This window comes from Neopelma chrysocephalum, unplaced genomic scaffold (assembly GCF_003984885.1).
Source record: "Neopelma chrysocephalum unplaced genomic scaffold, ASM398488v2 Primary Assembly neopelma1_96958, whole genome shotgun sequence".
NCBI classification, from domain to species: domain Eukaryota; kingdom Metazoa; phylum Chordata; class Aves; order Passeriformes; family Pipridae; genus Neopelma; species Neopelma chrysocephalum.
Window position 1 is genome coordinate 1 of NW_020925601.1, and position 3,191 is coordinate 3,191.

The window sequence follows — 3,191 nt, forward strand, 5'->3', positions numbered from 1 at the left end:
AGTTTTAATATCTTTGCAAAGTATGATGCCTTGGGTCCTCTATTTGCATCCCCAACAACATGAAGCTGGCCTTCCTCACATCAGTTACAGGATGGTCTGTGGGTTTTATGGGAATCAGGAGGCAGTCCAGAGAATTTCTTCCTGGATGTCACTGCTGAAGTGGTGATGCAGTAAGAGCCCCACAGCCTGCTGGCAGTCAGTGCTCTCAGATATTAAATAAACGTTCGTGGACAATTTTCAGGGTACGTATTGTACCATCTGTCAGAGCAGCACGGGGAGCTTTTAATTACGGTTTGCACTCTGTCTTTAAGCACCTGGATTCATTTTTTCATCCTGTCTATTACTGATGATGATTTGCTAAAAAGTGCTTTACTCCTGTTTTCTGCTCTTCCTTTGCAGCAGCTGGGCCAGAAACGGAGATGGGGAGGTGTCAGAGGTGTGCAGGAGGTGAGGACACTTCTTGCTCAGCCACTTCTCAGTGCAGGGGAAAAACCATGACCATTCCCGGGTTTATCTTTGGAATAATTTTCCTGGTGACTTACTTGTAGAGGGAAAATGGATCACAGCAGCTTCTTAGAGGAAGGAGATCTTGATGGGCTGATCCCCCAGCGTGGGCAGCAGGGCAGGGGGGATTCTGCCCCTCTGCTCCCTCAGTTGAGACCCCCCTGCAGAGCTGCTCCAGCCCTGGGGAACAGCACAGGGAGCACATGGAGCTGCTGGAGAGAGTCCAGAGGAGGCACCAAGATGGGATGGAGCAGCTCTGCTGTGGGGAAAGGCTGGGAGAGTTGGGATTGTTCAACCTGGAGAAGAGAAGCTTTGGGGTCACCTAATTGTGGCCTCCCAGGGCCTGAAGGAGCCAACAGGAAAGATGGAGAGAGACTATTGACAAGGGCCTGGAGTGACAGGACAAGGGGGAATGGCTTCACACTGCCAGAGGGCAGGGTTAGGTGGGATACTGGGAAGAAATTCATCCCTGTGAGGGTGGTGAGGCTCTGGCACAGGTTGCCCAGAGAAGCTGTGGCTGCCCCTGGATCCCTGGAAGTGCCCAAGGCCAGGTTGGATGGGGCTTGGAGCAACCTGTGCTAGTGGAAGGTGTCCCTGCCCAGGGCAGGGGATGGAACTGGATGTTCTTTAAGGTCCAGTCCTACCCAAACCATTCTATGATTCTATGACTCTGTGATGTAGAAGGAACTCAGCCCAGCTCCAGTGTTTCCACACATCTGTTGGCAGCCCCTGCAGTAACAACCCCCCTCACTCACTCTCTCCCCACAACCTGGATGTTTCAGACCAATTTGCTCTTGTAAGCTCAGCCATGAGACAGGTACTGGTGGAGGTTTGCAGCTCTGTTATTGAAGTTACTGCCTGTGGGTTGTGAGCATCAAGGGATGGCTCTGAAATCATCACTAAGCTGCAGTGAATAATGTCCTCAAGCTGTGCTTGCTGGAGTAGCTGTAATTCCACTCCGGAAAGCATAACACGGGAATGGCAGAGGTCAGAGAGGACCTGCTGCCTGCATGTTCGGGCCAGGTGGGATTGCATCACCTTCCAGTGACTTCTCCAGTGACAAAGTGCTGCTCTGAATTTTAGCATTCCGTGCCCACCACCCTCCAGGGCTCTCACAGAACAAAAGTGTGGTCTCCTGATGCGCACAAAAAACCCAAATCTATCTTTCACGGGGGATAAAACAAACACTCAGCCCATTTTCCCAATAAAAAAGTGCCCATGGAACAATAAGGGCACAGACCCAAAAGAGGTGGGAAAACCCAGGCTGCCAGAGATAGTTGCATCCATGATATGGCAGTTTCAATGAGTAATCACTTGCCAATACATATGGTGTTTTGTAGATGTGAAATGTCATGGAACATAACGTACTGATATGTTTAAAAATAAATTGCTGGGATAGCTTAAAAAATAAATGACTGAAGGGAAGGGACTTGTGGTGCATTTTGCTGTGGATTAATTTTGTCGTTCGATTTGGGTAAAGCTTGATTCAGGTGTCAAACTAAGTATTGACTTAATAAACTGGGGGGGTTTGCTTGCTCTCTGAGGAGTACTGGGGAACGAGGTCAGTTTCTTAATTAATTTATGCAAATTGCTGTTTCCTTCTACTCCGTCTAAATGTTAGTGACACCTGTCTTATCTCCTTACAGTTAATTGCATGGCTACAAACAGGGAACCACGCACAGGACTTTAGGAAAGTCACCAGCAGGGACGATGAAACTCTCAAAATGGACCCAGAAGAGCTGCAAAATGATCATAATAATGATTTAGGTGGGCACACACAGTTTGAAGCATCGATCAAAGCACAAGCCACCAAAGCCCTCAGCCCAGCTGAGCATCAGGAGGTGTTACCTGAGGGCACTGGGCTCCCATCACAGATGGAGCAAAGATATCCCTGCAGGAGCCTCGAGCATCAGGGTGAGCTCCTGGCTGACCGTCACACTGACCTCCCACATCCAGAGTTTGCCCTGCAAGGGGGTTGGAAGTAGGTGATCTTTAAGGTCCCTTGCAGGCCAAACCACTCCATGATTCTGTGACTCCAAGAGTACCTTCACTGAGCCTGGTCTGGTGGAATGTCCTGCTCATTGCAGGGGGGTTGGGTTTGATGTCCTTTAAAGGTCCCTTCTAACCAAACTCTTTTCTGATTCTATGGTTTCTCCATCTCTAGAACTGTGCTATAAACTGAGAGATTAATTAACAGAGAGCAAGGAGCTGTGAGATGCCCTCTACCTCTGGGAAGAGCTGTTGGGAGAGAAGGGCAGGGAGCTGTGCAGATAGGTAGGATGGCACCTGGGTGCTGCTGAGGTCACTGGAACAACAGTCACAAGGAAGCTGGAGAGGGATCCTTCATCAGGAACTGGAGTGGCAGGACAAGGGGCAACAGCTTCAAACTGGCAGGGAGCAGGTTTAGATTGGGTATTGGTAAGAAATTGTTCCCTGGGAGGGCGGGGAGGCCCTGGCACAGGTTGCCCAGAGAAGCTGTGGCTGCCCCTGGATCCCTGGAAGTGTCCAAGGCCAGGTTGGGCGAGGTTGGAGCAACCTGGACTAGTGGAAGGTGTCCCTGCCCAGGGCAGGGGGTGGAACTGGATGAGCTTTAAGTTCTCTTCCAACCCAAACCATTCCATGATTCTATAATTCTATCAGATAGTACAAATTCCTGCCCCACAGGGAGTGGCATAAGGGAAACAAGC

The 3,191-nt window shown here is 50.0% G+C and overlaps 1 long non-coding RNA gene across 1 annotated transcript; it reads left to right on the forward strand.

The window, feature by feature from the left end:
* The first annotated feature begins 1,195 nt into the window (after nt 1-1,195).
* On the forward strand, nt 1,196-2,282 carry LOC113960969. Its single transcript, XR_003532162.1, has 2 exons — nt 1,196-1,321; nt 2,151-2,282. It is a non-coding gene; the product is annotated as an uncharacterized LOC113960969 (long non-coding RNA).
* Nucleotides 2,283-3,191: the final 909 nt, after the last annotated feature.